We start from the raw sequence: 21,371 nt of genomic DNA, 5'->3' as shown, positions 1-21,371 counted from the left end.
TAAAATGTGGAAAATAAATGAAGCCATGAAATAAATACGGAATTTTTCATTTCAGATGCTTATTCTCCATGTCTCATACTAACACTACCATAGTGAATAGTCATTATTGAAAGCAAGTCTATGATGTAATATTTGGTGATAATGTTACAGGTATATAGTACTATGGAGAGGCCTGCTGAGCTTGAATTTAAAATGATTCTTCTAAGTAATGGCTTACAGTACTCAAATGTGTGCAGGTAAACCAGCAGGCTAATGGAAATACTGGTGTTTGTACTTAATTTATATCTTTTGCCTGATACATTATATTTTAGGTAATGCAGATAAAGAAATGTTTGCAGAGTTTGCCTTGACCACTGTTTAAAAGAAAGGAGGTTTCTAATTACCCATAATTTAAAAAATATATTATACTCGGCTTGAGTTAGCTAAAATTACTGATATCAAAAGTAAAACTAGACCCTGAGCATCTATTTAGATTTTTTAGCAGAGAAAAATTGTTGGAATTCCTTTCTCTAGGAATGTCATGCTTTTTTGTCCAAAACCATAGCTTTTGGAACGACACACATGGGGTGGTGAGAAGGGAAGGACGTGTCTGCCTGCTCAGCCATATAAGTCAGACCAATTTGGGAATCAGAGAAGCATCAAAGCAAGGCGCATTCCATGCGTCAAAGCCTTCTGTGCCTCAAGATCCAACCTAGGCAATTGAGAACTCTTCTTAAATATCCCAGCTTGCCAGGTACAAAAACCAGTCCTTAGATATAAAATTACCAGATTCTGCTTTGGTGTCACTACTAAACGAGCAGTAATAAGATCATCTTAATATTGCTAATGCATCTTTTTTCTAATGTTTATAGCAGAACAAGATAAACAAGGGATGTTAACCTGTATAAAATGGGAGAAAAGAGATAAGACTTGCTTCAAAGAATAAATACTGTGTGACTTCGGAGGAGAGCTAGCCTTCCTCCTCCCTGACCTTGACTCACAAATACTCGTGAATATACATGATTGGAGTAGTGGCAGTTGTAGTTAACCAGATAAGCAAGTTTTTATGAAATGTAAGCAGACGGAGTTGACAGAGCAGTTACTCTTCCCTGAAAGGTTTAAGCAAGAGCCCTTAGTTTATGCAAACTTAGTGCAGAGCCATTTCTCTGCCCTTTGCAAGAGGAAGTTAAATTCAAATTTAGCCCACACTTTTGCATGTATTTCGCAGCACTCTGCACTCATTTTAAAATAACATAATTGATGTAATTTCTAGGAAGTTTGAGAGCTATTTCTGAAAGTCTTGTGTTCTCTTCATCATTCTCCCCTGCCTGCCCTGTTAGTACTGAATCACCCAATGGGCAGCAACACACATGCTGGCAAAGCAGGGGCACCAACCAAAAATTGTGTATTTGCTTATGAATGTGCCTGTGTGAAATAGTCTGCTTTTTGATAGTTCAATTTAAAGAGAAAAACAATAGTTATCATTGGGGGAAACTCAGAGTATTATTGGGCTTCCTTGCATTTTTTTCACTGTTCAGCATTGTTTTTATTTTGAATTATATTTGCTATGTTTAGAATCTCTAAAGGCTCTATCCATGAAACTTTGTTTCTAAAATTGGGAGCACTTGCAAAGTTTTAAAATAATTTTAGGAATTGTTTCTATGATTCCTCAAAAAACATATACATATATAAACATATGCATATATTAGTTATATGTATACACATAACCATATTACTGCAGCAATTGACAAATGAGTGTAGTTCCAACATCATTGTTGGCTGATATTTTCATTATATTAACAAATAAGACAAAAGCAAAATAACAAACACATATACCAGAACTTCACTCATTTGTCAATAAGTGAGCAGCTTCTTTGCTGAAGAGAATAATAGTTTTCAAATACTGGAGGAATATTTCTGCAGTTTCTTGTGGTATTCACAATGTAATAGCTATGGACACAACACATTTTTAAGTTTAATCTACTTTGTTAATACTTTTTCATCACTTTCTTAAGTCAAGACAATCAACAAAATAATAAACCAAGCCCTAATTTATAACATTTATTGATTTCTGTGGTGTACACACTCTCACCAAGGCCAGTTTAAAACTACCTATGTGATGTCGCTGAACATGGAATTGGGAAGAGATGCACAGTAGCCCACCATTATATAGTATTTCCACCATACAGTTACAATAGACTTAAATAAACCCAAGAGCATAGATAATAGTAAAATGTAATAAAATAATTAGGAAGTTATAATTTATTATCTTTGTGTTTAATATAATTTATTTAATTGCAATTTAATTTAATTAACTAAATTTTTTTTTTTTTTTTTTGGTGAGGAAGATTAGTCCTGAGCTAACATCCATTGCCAAGCCTTCTCTTTTTGCTGGGGAAGATTGGCCCTGGGCTAACATCTGTGCCCATCTTCCTCTACTTTATACGTGGGATGCCGGCCACAGCATGGCTTGATAAGCGGTGCGTAGGTCCGCATCCAGGATCTGAAGCTGCTAACCCCAGGCTGCCAAAGCGAAGTGTGCAAACTTAACCACTACACCACTGGGCCAGCCTGCATATACCTTTATCTTTAATAAAGGCTACGTTCTAACAATTGGCTCACAAAATTTATGAAATTGTAACAATCAATTCTTACAAGTCAGTATAAGCTGGCCCCACTGTATATATATATATATGTAATTTAAGATATGCATATATTGATCTGTGTGTGTGTGTGTGTGTGTGTGTGTGTATTTTATTCCTGCAAATGAGCCAAACAACCAAGAAAACTATAGAATCAAAGGAAATATAAGTGCACGTACTAGAAAAGGACTGGGTCAGTTCTGTGAACAAATGAAGACTCTTTGCTGCAGTTCTATTATCTATAGATGGATCAAAATGATTCTGTGACTGACCAGTAAATATATGATCTTCAGCCTACTATCCTTTTAATTCACTTTCCTAAAAGAAGCAAAGCAGTTTTCCTCAATTCTTATTTTCGTCGAGCCGTTAGATTAAAAAATCCTGCCCAAGAGATAATACGTAATAACTCTTGACTAAACTGGGCTTTGGAGCAGGATGAAGCTCTGCTTAAGAGTCCCAATCTCTGTCAGTGTCTGGTGTGATGGACACTGTGAAGTACCACCTAGGACAGAAGGCTGTATTTCTGTAGTTGCTAGGAATGTCACCAGCAGACAGCCCTCAGCGGTCAGCCCTCTCCAGAAATTGCACTTAACTGAGGAGAGCTGCTTACTCCAGGGCCATGCTCCTTCCTGGGTGCAGCCTGCAACCAATGACTAATTGGCATGGCAGTGTAAAGGTCTAGACTCCTCACACCAATTTGGGACAATTTTTAAGGGTTGGCGTTCAGAGTTCCACATACGGTCAGAGATTCTCCCATGAGACTGCACTGCTGCCTGACATCTCCCTCTGCTCTAGTCTACCTCCTCTTTCCTTCTGCAGATGGTCATCACAAAAACACTGCCTCATTAACTTCCTGCAAGCTAAACTCCACCCCAGTGTTTCCTGGGGAACACAACCTGCAACAAATGGCAAAGCAATGGTGGAATAATAAAACCTGTAAGCAAATATCTTTAACTTAAAATACACAATGTGGGCTCTAGGAGTTTTTTGTTTTTTACTTTTTTTTTTGCAGGGAAGGATTCACCCTGAGCTAAGATATGTTGCCAATCTTCCTCTTTTTTTTTTCTCCCCAAAGTCTCCTAGAGCATGTAGGTTGTTCTAGTTCTTCTATGTGAGCCGCTGCCACAACACGGCAACTGACAGACAGGTGGTGTGGTTCCATGACTGGGAAACAAACCTGGGTCACTGTAGTGCTGAGAGCACTGAACTTTAACCACTAGACCATCAGGGCTGGCCCTATTTTTTACTTTTTTTTTTTGGTGAGGAAGATTAGCCCTGAGCTAACATCTGTTGCCAATCCTGCTCTTTTTGCTGAGGAAGATTGGCCCTGGGCTAACATCAGTGCCCATCTTCCTCTACTTTATATGTGGGACATCTGCTACAGCATGGCTTGATAAGCACTGCGTAGGCCCGCGCCCGGGATCCAAACCTGCAAACCCTGGGCTGCCAAAGCGGAGCACACGAACTTAACCACTATGCCACCGGGCTGGCACCAACATTTTTAATAATGTAGAATTATTTCTTATCTCTTGGTCATTTCTTAGAGACCATAAGTATGAACTAAAGAAATATGTTTTCATACAATATTTCAAAAGTTATTAAATCTACTTCCAAACATTTAAACAATTAATACCAATTCTTCACAGACTCTTATAAAAATTTAAGAGGAGGTGACACTTCTTAACTCATTTTATGATACCAAAACCAAAGACATGACAATAAAGGAAAACTACAGACTAATATCGCTCATGAATATAGATGCAAAAATTTTCAAAAATCATTAGGAAAATGAATCCAACAACGTATAAACAAAATTACACATCAAGATTAAATGGGATTTATCCAAGGAATGCAAGGCTGGTTTAATATTCAAAAACCAATTAATGTAATATACCATATAAAATAGAAAGAAAGTAAACTTAGCCTCTCTTTGTCTTTCTTGACCTTGACAATTTTGAAGAGATTCATTAGTTATTTTTCTGAATGTGCCTCAGAAAAATCAGGGGTTTGCCTGATGGTTTCCCATGATTGGACTGAGGTTTTTCATTTTGGAGAAAAATACCACAGCAAAGATGGAGTACCCTTCTTAGTCCATCATATTAAGGGGCTCATGATTTTGATATGTCTTATTACTGGTGATGTTAATCTTGATCAATTGGCTGAGGTGGTATCAGCTGGGTTTCTCCAATATAAAGTTAATATCTTTCCTTAGTATTTAATACATATCTTGAGGTATCTAGTTATGGTCTTGTTGATGGAAAAAATAATATAGCTCAGCTTCTTGCATGAAGCATGGACCTGATGGAGAAAAGGTTCTATTTTAAGCAGTAGAACATGTCACTTACTCTTTACTTATGCTGCTGACCACATTCTCATGTGAGTCTCCTCATGGTAGCCAAACATCCCAAGAAATTTAAAGCATTTAACATGGAATCTAGCTATTGCTTTTTACTAGGGAACTACCCTTAATATCTAGTTTTTTCACAGAAAAATATCAAATGCTTGAGAAGTTGTTTCTGGATTTTCACTGTTTTGGACTTTTGGTAGTGGTTTGCTTCACTTGTTCCTCCAGAAAGCTTCTGATCAATACATCAGACTACCCCATAAAACCTGATCTTCAGAAATAGTTGTTGTGCTTTCTTTACGGGACTAGTCACATAATCATCTATCTTTATGTATATATGTTAACTGAGAGTTACATTATTACCATTTCATGGAATTGCCATTTACTGGATCTATACTTAGCTCTATTACCTTCTTAGCTCTTCAAAGATTCAGGAATCACAGAAATAAGGTAAAACATACAACAACGGTGAGGTGATTTACCAGGAATGTGATAATAATAAAAGTCACAGCATCTAGAAATGTCGTGAAACCACCTAATAATAATAATAACAATGAAAATTACTACCAGTAGAATGCAAGCTCCCCAAGGGCTAATATATCTCAAGTACTTGGAACAGTGACTGGAACATAGTAGTTGCTCAATACATATTTGTTGGACAGATTACCATTAATGAACCTTACTGTGCTATCTCCTAAGCAGTTTATAAATATTGTTTCATTTTAGCCTATGAAAATCCTAGGATGTAAACACTACTATCATTTATCATTGTCTTCTATATTCTTAAACATTTAAATTTGTTTTATTATGGAAAATTTTAAACATACACAAAAAATAGAGAAAATAGGATAATAAACACCCACATACCCATTCATCCCCAGTTATGATAATCATTTACTGATATATGTCATGCCTTTTAATCCAAAAAGTATAATATATTTATTGTGTTATTAGAGAATATTCAATTCCTCTATAGAAGAAAAAGAAATGGGATGTATGAAACTCTCGTATTAAGTAATGATAATAACTAAGAAAGTAGGTTTTGAGATATAGGTAGGATTCATAGAATGTGCTAAATACAGTACTAAGTTAGTAATCACTAAGATATGATATGTGATAAGAGGGATGAAATAAACAAGAGTGTTATTTCTAAATAGAAAGAGATGGCAAGACCATGTCATGAGCACGAGTCATACCACCTCTAGGGTGACAACGTCATCCTTAAAGTAATCTTCTATTGGTGATATCCATCATGGTCTCATTTGGCTCTACATTTGCTCTGACTTAGAAATATAGATAAAACCCACTGCTGTTCACCATCTAATTGATGAGCTACTGGCCAGGTGCTCTTGCCCCTGTGTCTTTTTGATAGACCAAGTGTATGTTGTTGGCCCCAGGTACTGGCCATCTGCCATGTTGACTTGCTCAATCCTCAATTCTGATCTCCATAGCCATACCATCAGCAAGAAGGCTAAGATGGCAGAGGGAGAGAGCATGGGAACACTGTGTAACCAAGATGCATGTAGGCAGGCCTTCCACTCTTTGTCACCCAGCCCAAATGTGTTAACCTATCCCTCTCTGTCCCCTGGCTTCTTTCCCCTTGATTGAACAAACTATGTAGGTCATAACTCTTAATTTGGTCTGTAAAGCTTTTCTGTTGTGTATCTTATAGGATAGCTTACCTGCTAGTATATTTTCAGCAAGAAAATTTCCCAAACAATGGGCTCAGAAGCAATGGAGAGACTGTACTAAGGTTACTCAGCTCATAGGGGCTAAAATGTAGGTGGTTAATATACTGCTATAGTTGAGTCATAATATAACTACAACACTATACCATTTCCATGAGACATCTGCCAAGCAAGTATTTTACCATTTATAAATTTTAGAAGTATGTTAGTTCAAAACAAAGATAGTTAGGTTGTGGTTTGGACCCAATCTATAACACATTTTCCATACAAAAGAATCCCCTTTGCAACTCTATTGAATTGTACATATACTAATCTAGAGAGCTTTCTTGATACTGACAGATTTATTTTTATTTTAAAAATTTTGCTGGTTTTGTTTGATTTGCTATTTTAGTTTCTAGTTCAATAGCTTAAGAATAGCTTAGATTCTATACCTTGAAATCGCTCTTCTAAAAAAAACATATCTGGACATTTGCAAGAAAAAATGCACAGTTTAAAGCCATTGCTTTTGCTCTAGACTATTAACCCTCCAGATATACGCCAAAATTGCCCCGTTGTTCAAACCTAATGGCAGGCTCGGGACTCTGCGGTCCATGTTTTGAATTGACTATTTCCTCATGATACAGTGATCTAATAACTGCTGCTCAGGTCTTGGAAAAATAAAACATTCAAGACAAAAGCTTGCATTGCAGATCTGTTTACTGTTTCTATACAAATTTCACTGTAATATACTTTTCTTTGACAGTGTGCTGGGCCAGTATTTCTTCTGGAAGATACTGTTGAAGAAACCAGTAATGATTTTCCTGGGAATGTTCCCTAGCCTGAAACTGAAGTAAAACTGAAATTAAAAAACTGAAAATAATTAAGTTGACAAATCCAGCCAAATTGAGATGTTTTATACTTTCACTTTAAATAAACTTTCCTTGGCCTTTGCTAGTAGATTTACATCTGCAGAATGCACAACTAACTAAAAATAATTCTTTCAAACTATAGATGAGATGAAGCAAAAAAGTTTCAGACACTCTTATAGAAAGAATTGATCAAAGTTACATTGTAAGATTTTTGAAGAAAATATAAGTATTTCCTAAAATGTTAAAAGAAGACAATTTAAAATAATCCTTATATTAGAATAAAATCAAAGGTAAACTCCTAATCAAATTGCTCACCCCCAATATGTATCTTCTAATTGATGAACAATTTTACATACATCCAGCCTTGAGTGGCCAACTCTTCTGCAGTCTGCATGATGAATCCAAGTTTAGTATTATGAAACGTGGAGAAAAAATTCCACCAAGGTGACACAATATTGTGATCCTATTTCTCCACTACCCAAACATTACATTCATTTACATAACTCCATGAATTTCATAGGCTATAACACTAGTCACATTAATTGCCATCCTTATGACACCTATATTACACTATACTTAAAGAAGCAGAGAATTTGAATGCCTGAGCTCAACAATAGAAATCTTTGGACAACCTGTGTTTAGCATATTGCCCCACAGGAAACTCAGTTTCACTTAAACCAATGCTTCTCAATTGAATCAGACCCAACATTATCTTTTTATAATAAACATTTTGTAAAGCCCTCTCGACTATGCTGAAATGACATCTACAAATAGTACAACTCACCCAAATACATGAAGCAGAAGGTGTCAGTGCCCCACTCGTATCTTCTCAGAACTTACTGTTCCGGTACATGCCTACCCACAGCATCCTCTAGCAAACACTCTTTATGTGACTCTGCCTGAGGCTTTTCTCTCAGCTTGGCCAAGGAGCAGACAAGAAATGCTGGGGAGTTAATGTCCCAGGAGCAGTCCTCAGCCAATCACAGGTGGAAGTGGAGATAAACAGCCCAACTCTCCTCATCCCTCAGATGGGACAACTCCTAGGCATATTCTCTGTGATCTCCCAGAGCTCCCCAGAAGGACTGAGCCTCAGCTGCCCCCAGTGGTAACTTGCTTGATAACATGACTCTTGGCTGCCTTCCCTTCCCTTTCTCACTTCCCCACTCCTCTGCCAGTGCTTCCTGCCTTAGCCTCCTAAATAAAGTACCAGTACACAAATCCTTGTCTCAGGGTCTGCTTCCAGGGGAACCCAAATCAAGACAATACATCAATTTTCAAAAATCAATGCCATAAGTGGAATATAAAAGAGACATAAAAGGAAAGTCACATGGTAAAATTCTGCTTTCAACATATAAAGACTCATGTATGATGACATATTGCCTAATGCAACACATAATGAATTAAGCAGCACATAATGAAGTAGTCAGACAGTTGCTTCCCTACATAGAATCACCATGAAGAGAACATCTACAAATGCAGACTCAAACAGGTGTAACGTACTGTCAACTACCATAAGTGGCACTGCCACCTATGGCAAGATTTTCTCAAGCACTCTTGGTAAAATTCTGAGCAAACTAAGCACAAGCTTCCCTTAACTTTCACGGTAGTTCAGTAATATATTGAGAGCAAAAAGACTGTTTTTATGCACCCTGTTGTTTATAAATAGCTTTTTACTTATATGACTGTCCAGCAAAACATTAAAACATTGTGTGGGATAAGGAACAGTTTCTCATTGTCTGTCTGGTTGGCCCACATGTTGCAGCATCCCTGGCCCTGCCTCTAAAATGTTAGCAGCATACTCCAATTGTTATGACTGCCCAGAACTACTCTCACAAAATGCTCCCTACAAGGCAGTACCATTGAGAGCCATTGGTTTAAACAAAGAAACAAACAAGAGACATAAGACAGCAGAGGAAAGGGAAAAGGAAGAGCACAGTGGCTAAAGCCACTGGATTTAGACTTCCTCGGTTTAAATCCCCCCTCCACTTTTTGTTAGAGGTGAGATTTTAGGCAATTTACTTATCGTCCTTGTTTAAATGGTTTGTACCACTGTGATTTCCGTGTGAGTGTCATGGTAGATGATTTATTAAATGGAAAAAAATATTGCAAATCTTTACTGGTAGGAAACACCCAATGCCAATAGAGATCCCTCAAAGCTAGATGATTGTCCCTCATTTGTTAAGTGGAAGAAACCACACTTTCTAACTCAGGATTGTTTTGAGATTAAATGAGTAAAACACAGTGCCTGAATCAAGTAAGGGTTTGAAAATATTAGCTATTCTTATTACTATATTTCATGGCTAAATGACTGATCTCATCTCTCTAACTCAAATCATCTTTCTGATGTGGCCACCGCAGGACACAAATTGTGCAGTATATGAAAATATGGGTTTAGGTGTATAATTATAAGTTTCCCACGCATGACCTGTGGATTTTTCATCATTCCATGCTTTCCTTCCTCTTCCTCTCTGCTGTCCATCCTGATCACTTGTCATTCCCAGTATTAATAAGCTGATGAGATTATTATTACAGATTTTGTACCTCTGTGCCCAATTAGGAGATCTTGTAAAAGGTGAGTATAGGGAAGAAAGAGGAAGGAAAGTCTTGATTTAGCCTTTTTCCCCACCTTTGGCTAAATCAAAGAAAAACAGGCAGCTAGCTAGAGAATTTGAATAACAAACGAGATGATGTATAGGAATGCTCTGCTGTAAACTGTAAAGTGAAGCACAAATGTAAAAATGCTTTTGTTCTTGTTATTTATTAATAATATCATTAGTCACACAGCTGTTACAACCTCAGCCAGGAAGGGCACAGAGATTTAGCATCATCCTTTATAAGTGAGATAGATGAGATCCAAGACTAGATGTTGGCTAAAAAGAAATGGGAAAAGATCAAACTGACGGCTCTGCAGAAGAGGGTACTTTGAGATGAAGAGCTGGCTGAGAAATAGTGATATCAAGTTAGGCAGAGAAGCGGAGGTAACAAATTAAAGGGTCAACTTTTTAAGGGTGCAGAAGCCCTCTTGAAGAAGGTACGGCATTGACTGATGTGGCCTGTAATGGAAACTCAGATAATGAAATAAAACCAGCATTTAAGAATTTCAGGGTGAGAACTCATTGCCATGGCAACCCTCTCAGAAGGGAACTTGCATAAGAAAATAAGATTTACTTGACTACGCCTTAAAATAAAAACCTACACTCCAGTGAAACAATTAAATTCAGAATTCAAAAACTGCTTATTGCCGTGATACCTAGAGGTAGCACTGAAGGTGTAGGTTCATCATTTTTTCCATTGGAAGCTATTAATTCTTAAAATCTATGACTCATGGAGGGACAATCATCTAGCTTTGAGAGATCTCTATTGGCATTGGGTGTTTCCTACCAGTAAAGATTTACAATATTTTTTTCCATTTAATAAATCATCTACCATGACACTCACATGGAAATCACAGTGGTACAAACCATTTAAACAAACACCCAACTTTTAGTCTGCCCGTAATCACATAAAACTACCAAATACATATATCAATTATCAGTTATATTTCATGGGAAAATTCATTTTAACCTAGGTGATATCTAGTTCATATTCAGATTATGATCATTTGAATAAAAACATCTATTTTCTTATTACATGTTCTCACTCAAAGAATGTGAAACTGGGTATACAATATTTTGTCAGTTAAAAGGAATTTTCTTGCATACCTAATATCATTGACAAATATGACTCTATACCTTTTAATTGTTGCTGAGAGAAGAAACCACTGTGATCTTTTTTGAATGGCATAGATTAGGTTCCTAAAATTGAATAAGGTGGTAGAAGAATTTGCCGTTGAGGAACTTAAGATCATATTGTAAAAAAGAGAAAAACAGGTTAAGAATAACTTACAAAAATTCTTATAAAATATTTCTATGCTCACTTAAACAAAAACAAAGACAGTATGATATATAAGATAATATCTATACTTATAATATTTCTACATCAAGGCCAATGGTAATGGATACAGTATTATTATTATTTTATTTATTTATTTTTTTTGTGAGGAGATCAGCCCTGTGCTAACATATGCCAATCCTCCTCTTTTTTTGCTGAGGAAGACTGGCCCTGGGCTAACATCTGTGCCCATCTTCCTCCACTTTATATGGGATGCCGCCACAGCATGGATTGCCAAGCAGTGTATCGGTGCGCGCCCGGGATCCGAACCGACGAACCCTGGGCTGCCACAGCGGAGCACACCCACTTTACCGCTTGCGCCATTGGGCCGGGCCCATGGATACAGTATTATTAATTTCCATTGCTCAATAGGAATTTTTCCTCACTGCCTTCAACCCTTCATTCAACCCTGAAGTTTCACCAAGATTTTCACCAACACAAACAATTTCCATTTGTATGTTTTAGGGAATATATATTCAAAAGGATATTCTGTATATGTGTAGTCCTCCTCCAGGCCCCAAACACCCTTTTAATTTTCTCAGAACACAACACTGTCCCAGAAATCAAAATAATTCAGTAGCTTGACTTCACCAGCCTAATTATTCATTTCTCTAGTCACATACATGAGAATACTGTGGTTCTAAGACCTGGGTCTGTATTTTGACATCTATCTTTATCTTTCACAAGGTTTTACTGAGAAAATCTGCACCATTATTGACTTTTTTTTCAGCTTTTCTTCCTGGTCCCATTTCTAGTTCATTCTATTTCTAATTATCCTCTACGTGGTGCCTTACATTTTTGCCTATACAGTCATGCATTGGTTAATGATGGGGATATATTCTGAGAGATGTGTCTTTAAGCAACTTTGTCACTGTATGAACATCATAGAGTGTACTGAAGGGGAACAAAATTTGCCACCCCAAAATGTGTCTCCTTACCATAAGGATAATTTTTGGTTGATTATTTTTAAGAAACAAGAGAGTCAGAAACTTTTTCTTGGTACCTCCCCCTTAACTGCATAAAAGAATTCAAATAAAAAAAGCTGTCTCAGGAAACAACTATCACCTTAGCCTAACATGAACTAGGAGGTAGGCGGGGAGGAAACTAGAAAAGCCTGCTTGTTGGGTTCCCCTCTGTGTTCTTCAATTTCTGTGTGGCCAAACACTTGTTTTCCAAAAATTTGCTCCTTTTCATCTACTTGTGAATTTCCTTCTTTCCGTTTGAAATCCCTGACTCTCCCCACCCCCAACAACCTCTTCTGTCTTTAGCTGAGGGTGGGATTTAAGGTGAGAGCTTTGGCCATTTTGGCAAGTTACTTGGTTTCCCCTATGTATGCACGTTATTAAATTTTGTTTGTTTTTCTCCTGACAATCTGTCTCATGTCAGTTTAAATCTTAGACCAGCCAGAAGAAACTAGAAGGGTAGAGGAAAATTTCTTCTTCCTCTATAGTACTTACACAAACTTAGATGGTATAGTCTACTATACACCTAGGCTATATGGTACTAATCTTATGAGACCATTGTCATATATGTGGTCTGTTGTTGACTGAAATGTCATTATGCAGTGCATGACTGTACTGGAAATCAACATTCTCAAGGCTGTCAAGAATGTATACAAAGGTAAGTTTGCATATATTTGAATTTTGCCCACGGGGATCTCATAGTTGGAGGAAAATAACTGAATTATATTCCAAGTAAGTTGGAAGGAATAAGGTACTTGCACAAACTAGGTCTAAGAAGCACAAAAGATTGGTCAGATTTTGCATTTGAAGCTCTTTAAGGTAAGATTGGAAGGAGAACCATGGTTAAAATCCTAAATTTAAACTTTCCTTGGTATTAATAAAGCTGTGCTAATTAATAATTCATAGAAGAGAAATGCCACTGTAAAATGAGCCATTAGATTTATTAATTTATTTTTCTTGTTTTACAACCTAAAACAAACATGTGGGTATATATTGAAAAAAAGCCACCAAATAGAATGGACAGAGGAGGGAAATGTAAGGAAATTTTCTCTCCTAACTTAACAAAAAGAATATTATTTTTTCACAGCAAAAATATTACCCACAAATGTCACATCTAACAACCAAATAACTATGTTATTTTTAGATAGTTGTATGTGACTATCACTTTTCCCTCTTCTCTATTTAGAAAGTATTTCCTTTTAGCCAAACTGGGAGGTCAGTGAAATTTATTTGTACATCACTTTGTTTTCTGTTTCTCCCAACCTCTCTTCAGATTCCCTTCCAGTTCTCCTCCTCCCTTAGGCTGAGGTGTTTAGTACTTTTATCACCCTCTAATTTATACTGCCAAAGTGAAAAGTAATTTGATAAATTTCTTCATATTAAGGTATTAAGAAATTAATTATCTACTGATCTCATGAGTATTTGCATGTTAAAGGAAAATTGCAGAGATAGAACAATGCCTGACCATCATAAATTACTCATTAATTATGAAATTTCAGGCACCTGTGGGAAGATATTAAAAAGTGCCAGGAGAACTAGAGAGTACTCTCAAATCATACAATGGACATGACGATCTTGTCTATTTATCTGTCTGGATGGTCAGGAGATTGAGACAAATTATATATTTGAAGATAGCCATCATATCTTGCAGGTCTTAGATACCTAAAAATAGCTTGGTACTCTGGTATTAATATTTATTAAATAAATAAATGAACATACTATTTGTTTTACCTCCAGCAAAAATTTGGAGAACCTTTTCCTTTGGAGAAATTAGAGTAAAGCAATATCTCAGATCCCTCTGCTGTGATCCAAAAGCCTTTGGTTTAACATTGGCAGAAAAGTGGTGTTCACCAAATATTTCATTTATTCCCGACATTTCCCTGACCCCTTGTAGGTAGGGCTATATGAATAGCCCTGACCAATGAAATGGTAGCAGAAATGATGTGTGGGACTTCTAACCTGAGGCGGTAAAAACTTCATGCATGATTTTTGCAGAGTCTCTGCTCTATGGTTGAGGAGATTGTCAGTTCCAGATAGTACAGCTATGAGATGATAGAATGTCCATAAGCCGGCATCTCTGACCTTGATTTGTAGCACAGCCTAGCTGATCCAGACCAATAAAGTAACGTATTCTCATTATGGCATTTATCATATTGCCTTAAAGTTACTTTCTTACATATTTCCTACCCCATGTTAACTATTTACTCCTTATTCATTTTTGTACCTTTCTTGTAAAACAATACATAGTGGGAGAAACTATAACAATATGAGAGTATTTTTTGAATAGTTAAAAATTAGACTACAAATTTAAGATAGTTACTTGGGGTGACACGATTAGTATAATTTAATTCGATCCAATGCATCTACTGAGCAATAATTCTGTGGTATGCTCTGTGCTGTCAATACAGACATGAGTTGGTAACATTAACAATGATATTATTAATGATTACAAATAAGATGATATTAATAGTTATTAACAATATTAATAATAGCTTCAATTGCCTAAATATAATATTATATAATAAAAAATATATATTGGCTTCTATCCCCAGTTTCTGTCACAGAGCTCCTGAAACCCTTGTAACTTCCTAAGTGATAAGAACACTAGGAGCATCTTTTGTTCTAATATTTGTGTTTGACTCTATCCCTGACACAGGGATCCTGAAACCCTTGAAAATTCCTAAGTAATAAGAGCAGTAGGAGCATCTTTGGTTCTAATGAGATGACTCCGGTTGGGATCCTGCATGACTCCTAGATAGGGGCTGGTCACCAGAAAGACCAAGCCATGACTTGGAATTTTCAGCTCCATCCCCCCATCCTCCAGAGAGGAGAGAGGGGTTGAAATGAAGTTAATGATTAATCACGCCTATGTGATGAAGCCTCCATAAAATCTCAATAGTTCAGGGTTCAGAGAGCTTCCAGGTTGGTGAACATATCTACACTGGGAGGGTGATGCATATCCACTCAACCTGGACATAAGCTCCTGCACTTGGGACCCTGCCAGAATTCGCCTTATGTATCTCTCCACCTGGCTGTTCATCTGTATAGTCATGCACTGCCTAATGACATTTCAGTCAATGGCAGACCACATATATGATGGTGTAGTACCATACAAGTACCATATAGTACCATATAACGTAAATGTGTAGTAGGCTATACCATCCAGGTTTGTATAAGTACTGTAAGGGAGGAAGAAATTTTTCTCTACTCTTCTAGGTTCTTCTGACTGGTCTAAGAATTAAATTGACATGAGACAGATTGTCAGGAGAAAAATAAAGTTTAATAATATGTGTACATGTGAGAAACCAACAAAAACTGAGTAACTCACTAAAATGGCCAAAGTCCTCACTTTAAATACCATCCTCAGCTAAAGACAAAAGAGTTGGGGATGGGGAGAGTCAGGGACTTCAAAGAGAAGGAAGGAAATTCACAGGCAGGTGAAAAGGAGCAAATGTTTGGAAAACAAGTGTTTGGCCACACAAAAACAGAAGAACACAGAGGGAAGGCCTTCCCTGTCTACCTCCTAGTTCATGTTAGGCTAAGGTGATAGCTCGTTTCCTGAGACAGGATTTTTTATCTGAATTCTTTTAGGCAGTTAAGGGAGAGGTGACAAGAAAAAGTTTCTGACTCTTCTGTTTCTTAAAAATAATCAACCTAAAATAATCCTCATGTTGAAGAGACACACTTTGAGGCAGCAAATTTTGTTCCCTTTCAGTACACTCTATGATGTTTGCACAACGATGAAATCCTCTAAAGACACATTTCTCAGAATGTACCCCCATGGTTAAGTGACACATGACTCTATCCTTTATCATATCTGCTAATAAACTGGCAAATGTAAGTAAGTTTTTCCCTCACCTCTATGAGCCACTCTAGCAAATTAACTGCTACCTAAGGAGGAGGTTGATGAAAGCTCCAGTCTACAGCCGATTGGTCAGAAGCACAGGTGATAATCTGGGCTTGCAATTGGCTGGCGTCTGAAATGTGTGTTGAGGGGAGGTGGGCGGGGAAAGGCAGTCTTGTGGGACTGCACCCTCAACCTATGAGATCTGATGCTATTTTCGGGTAGATAGTGTCAGAAGTGAGTTGAATTGTAGGACACCTAGCTGGTGTCACACATAATTGCTTAGTGTGGGGAAAAATGACTCATTTTGGACCAGAAGTGAAGTGTTTTGTGTGAATAGTAAAGGAGACTCACAGAGAAGAAACACACAATAGGGAAGAATGAGATTTTTCTCTACATAGGAGGAGGAAAAAATTGAGTTTTTCCTTTACAAATATACTAATAATACTTTATAATAATTTATATCTGATTTAAAAACATCAAGAAATTATATGATAAATGTCTAGAAATCTGGTTTTCAGAATAGATATCAAAGCATGAATGATCTCAATCTCCTAAATTTGCCAAATCATAAAATGTGAAAATATCTTATACTTGAAGTAATATTGCCAAGGACTTTTATAGAGAATTTCATGTTTTCCAGTTATCTTATATCCATTATCTCAACTGATCCCCATAATAGCCTCATGAGTTAGACAGGTCTGAAATAACAGTAATAATTTACTGATTCTTTGTGTGTGGAAACTGAGGCTACAAATCATGGACAAGACTTGGCCATGGTCACACAGTGATAATTGGTAGGGCATACACTAAGCTGCTCTGGTAAAAGGGCTTGTGAGAAATTTTCTTTGACATATATATAAATGAGCTTAAGTTAAGTTTATTTTCCATCCTAATAACCAGGCTTTTTATACCAAACATCTCTCCCCAACTATTGTGATAAGTCTATAAGGTACAGTCCTTTACTATAAAACACATATCCAGTCACAATCACATTTCTAAGAATTTTCCATTTCCCACCGAATAATAAGGATTTGATGACATTAGCATTATTATTATTTTTAATGGTGGTGAAGAACATGACATTCCATATAAAGTAGAAAGCCCCATTTCCTTCTTCAAGAAAAGAAGAGAAAAGAAAGAAAGAATGAAAAAAGAAGGAAGAAAGGAAGGGTAATGGATTCTTTCAAATTTATGAATAAGAGACAAGACATTTGATGGCAACACCAGTCAACCACGCAAGAACTGGGTGATTCATTTAGCCGGACGTTTTGCTTCACATTCCGTGGATATTTTCCATCTCCATTTTTATTTACCAATATTGGAATGACTTCTAATTTTATCCAAGTAACGTGTAATTAACCTCTCACAATCATCATCAATGATGTTAAGGTAGACCTAATTCCCGTCCTTGGATGACAAGCGTGTCGTTTCAGTCTATCTGCAGACCATCTGATAAAAGTTAACTTAGTCACTGGTTCTTCCCCTTCTTACCTAATGGTAGCTAGTAGTGTAACAACAGATATGATTGTTTTAAGATCAGCATAGTTAAGTTTATTTTTCCTTTAAAAGGATGGGTGCTGTTTTTACACTGTTGCTAATGGGCTAGCCTCTTCTTACTTTTTATTGGCTTAAAAAAAAAATCATTACAGATGCCAGTGAATTCATTAGCCAATTCTCTTCAGGTCTGAAGATCCATATTTCCCAAGTTGAAAACTTCTATACATATCCATTTTCCCAAGCACTTCAGCCCCTTGCTTTTTTAAATCAATAAGCCACATTGACAAAATTTTAATTATTCCCTGAATGTGCACACCTGTTTTGATTTTCCTTATTTTCCTGTAGAAAACAAAATTAACCAACTGGTTTAGTAGTTTGCTTTGCTCAATTCTCTTTGAACTTCAGCTTTCTCTTCTAAGACAGAATAGCATCTTAACTTATCGATTCATTTGCAAAGAGAAAATTTTTTAAAATCAAAGAGTGAAATAAAATATCCAGCCCTGTTAATAATTATGCAAAGATTTAGAAGGCTGTATTATTGGCTTGCAAAAAGTTTTCTTATTTTAAGCAAACTCACACAATGTTTCTTATTTTAAGCAAAGCACTTCATAGTTACAATCGTGGGTGAAAAGTCCAGCAACCATGCAAGGTGATCTAAATGTGTCTGACTCTCAGTGCTCCTTCATGCAAATAATAAAACCACTACTTTTGTGAACTCCCAAGCAGTGCTGATTCATTCAGCCTGCTAAGGAGTCAAGTGTTTATCTTCCTGCCCTACAATTTCAGCAAGTTTATAATCTATGTGAAAAGACCCAAGGGATTCTGCCCAAATTAACTTACTATTGAGTATTTACACTCTCATCTTTCTCATAGTTTTATTTTCCTGGTGTAATTGAGATGTAATAAACCTAGTACATGTTGCAAAAGAAAAGCAGGTGAATAAATATCTCCAAATCCAGCTAGAGGAGACTTCTTTTCATCTCAGCCTGCTAGTAAGGAAATAGATTAGGTCCACATTTTCTGAACTCTGTCTAAATTGATAAAACTTAGAAGGGATATGGCATACCCAACAACAGAGTATTAGCTTAGGAAGAGCGAAATAAAGCTGAAAGAATAATAACTTTCAAGTTAAAACACGTGCACTTTCTTCAAAAGAAAATGGCAAAATGGAGAGAAGAAAGTTGATGAGATGGTTCCAGTTCTGGGATTCTATAGTTTTAAATCCCAAAACATCATGAGCAATTAAGCAAATATTTAGGGCATACAAAAGAGTAGAGTCATGATAACCAACAGATTACATCACTTACTAAGATCCTTAAACTTAGTTTTCAGAATTTTGGAAATGGTTTTCTGCCCTCATTTTGGACAAGATTGATTTCCAAAATATAAAGGCCAAAAAAGAATAAGAAATAGGAACATAAAAGTACTTACAACTGATCGGATGTTATTTTCTTTCACCAGCTCCAGCGATGATTTATAGCAATTTGCAAGGTCTTCCTTGTGGGAACCATTAATATGGCCTCTGGCTATTGGCCCTACAGTATGGATGACATCTGTAGATGCAAAAGGAAAGAAAAATAGGATGTGAGGTATTTTTCACTTTCACATAATTGGTGCTTTATTTATTTTAGGTATTTGTGTTGGAGCCTGGAGACAAGCAAGCTAAGAAATATTGATGATGCAAATGCTTCTCTGGTTAAAGATTTCAGATAGCACAGCCTCCCACAGTAGGCAATTTCCCAGGCAGGTGATAATCGTGAAAAGGAATTCCCTACTAGTAAATTGTTCCATATCACTGGTCAGATCCAAGTGAGACCGATTATAATATATGATGTGAATAATTGGCACCCTGGTAAAAGATACCAGTGGAAATAATAGCCTCAGTGGAAAATAAACTGAGAAATAATTGCCTGCAACATTTTGCATTCTGAATTGACATAGGAAGGAAAGACCAATGCTACACATCACTTTACTTGCAAATAAGACAATAGTTTTGGGCATTGTACAAATAAATTAAGGCAAGTTTCTGAAAATATGCCAAGAGGGTTGATAACAGTCAGTAATAACCTTAAAAGGAATAATTTTAAAACTTTCCTACCAATTTTAAAGTGCAACCTACCAATCCTCACATACATGAGGTATGCTAGGGATAATAGTCCCTAATGATTACTTAGCTTCTAATTTTTACTCTATTAAAACTTTCAAAAAGCAATTTTTACTTTTCAACCACCACTTATATTTAAAACACAAAATTTGAATTTTTTTGCACATAAAACCAGCCATTGTTGTATTCTTTAAATATCTACAAATACATAAACTTTTAAATTTATGAACATAATGAAATAGGACTGTCCTAATTTTAAAAAGTCAATAAAGATTACAAGAAAGAACCTAAATTTTAATCCAAATTACTTTAAAACGCCTTATAACTCCTGCTTCCCAGTCTTATCTGTTAATCTGGATTATTAGCCTATTTCATTGATATCAGTAACAACAACTAATCAACTTCAATCAAAAACACAAATTCAGTCTAATATTATTGGCATATTATAATGAAATGAAATTATTTGCTTTGGCTAGTCAGTACCACTTAATTTCAACTACAATGACAAGAGAATAAGAACATATTACAAAAATGAGACTGTGGAATAGTTTTAAATTGCATATGAAATTTGAATAGCAGAAAACAAATCACTAAGGGAAAAATCTTTGTTGATTGCCTGCCAAATGTTGAGTGTTACTTGATGTTTGAGAAAATCCCCAAAACATTGATTTCAATTTTTAACTCTGAAACAGTATTTAAACTCTTGTCAGATAATATTAAAGATGATATCTTATGATCAAAATAGGTAGAAAGGTCACCAGTGAGTTCATGCAGATGCTATTTCACAGGCAAACCTGGCTTTAAAGTGAGAAGCTCTACAATACACAAGGAGAGGATAGAGGGAGATTAGGTCATATTTAGCAAAACAAAAAAACAAACAAAAAACAGCACACGATGATACCATTTTCTTGTAAAATAGTAACAAATAAGAGTTGCATATATTGAAGAAATACAAGTCTTATACCCCTTGTAGTGAATTTTTATGTGAATATTCTACATCAGTTTCTGTTTTTAAATGACTGCTGGAATACATGAAGAAGGAGGATTGTACTTAGGTTTACTGTATTTTCTCCTTTGTGACTACTAGTTGACGCCCAGCTATGATATTCTAAATCCCCTAATAAATACAAATGGGAGAAAACCTGAAGAGTAACAGTTCAGGGGTTCTACAGGGCAGCGTTTCCCAAAGTGGGTTCAGTAAGATATGGGTTTAAAAGTCAATTAAATTTGAGAATCACTAGGTGAAATTAAGTCAAACCAATTAGCTTAGTGCAGGAATTCTCTGGACATTTAGTATGCTACAATGAATTGTGAATCTCCATGAGGGGGATACAGAATGCTCTGTTTCCAAACTATGTTTGACTATTGAAACCTGTGTTTTGTAGAGTACCTCATGACACTAAGTTTCCACAAATTGACCTTTGGGAAATGTCATTCCAGGCAATTGTGGCACCCTTAATACCATTGTTGAAGGTGAAGTCCATGTTTTTTTCCCTCCTTCCTCATTGCCTCTGTATATCAACCACTTAA

At 36.3% G+C, this 21,371-nt stretch overlaps 1 protein-coding gene across 1 annotated transcript in view; it reads right to left on the bottom strand.

Annotated features, from left to right (window-relative positions):
• LOC101401682 (ADP-ribose glycohydrolase MACROD2) overlaps positions 1-19,284 on the bottom strand; it is a 776,405-nt gene extending 757,121 nt beyond the window's left edge. Inside the window, exon 1 of the mRNA XM_087445636.1 lies at positions 19,169-19,284. The gene's annotated coding sequence lies outside the window, so the exon portion shown is untranslated. The remainder of the gene's footprint in view (positions 1-19,168) is intronic.
• Positions 19,285-21,371: the final 2,087 nt, after the last annotated feature.

The sequence above is a fragment of the Ceratotherium simum genome, chromosome 21, assembly GCF_057802395.1.
Source record: "Ceratotherium simum simum isolate JZ-2026a chromosome 21, ASM5780239v1, whole genome shotgun sequence".
NCBI classification, from domain to species: domain Eukaryota; kingdom Metazoa; phylum Chordata; class Mammalia; order Perissodactyla; family Rhinocerotidae; genus Ceratotherium; species Ceratotherium simum.
The sequence above is the reverse complement of the archived record's forward strand: the minus strand, read 5'-3'. Positions and strand labels throughout refer to the sequence as shown.